Here is a 258-nt window from a genome sequence, read left to right as displayed (position 1 = left end):
GCCTGCAGCCGCAGAGGGAGTGCAAATCCCTCCTACGGAGCCCTTACAAAATAGGAAGCACCAGCTCCTTCTGCCCCGCACACCCACAGCTCCCAATTAGCAACTGTAATAACAGAGCAACCTCCGCTCCCGGCACTGAGTAAGAGCTGGCTGCCCACAGCCCTCTCCTGCAGGGACCCAGTCCTCGCCTGTGGGGGGAAACTGAGGCACCAAGCGGTATAGAGGGGTCCCTTCTGGACCCCCAAAACACAACCTGCT

This window comes from Nestor notabilis, unplaced genomic scaffold, assembly GCF_000696875.1.
Source record: "Nestor notabilis isolate BGI_N333 unplaced genomic scaffold, ASM69687v1 scaffold21510, whole genome shotgun sequence".
Taxonomy (NCBI): domain Eukaryota; kingdom Metazoa; phylum Chordata; class Aves; order Psittaciformes; family Psittacidae; genus Nestor; species Nestor notabilis.
This window is presented reverse-complemented; position numbering follows the sequence as displayed.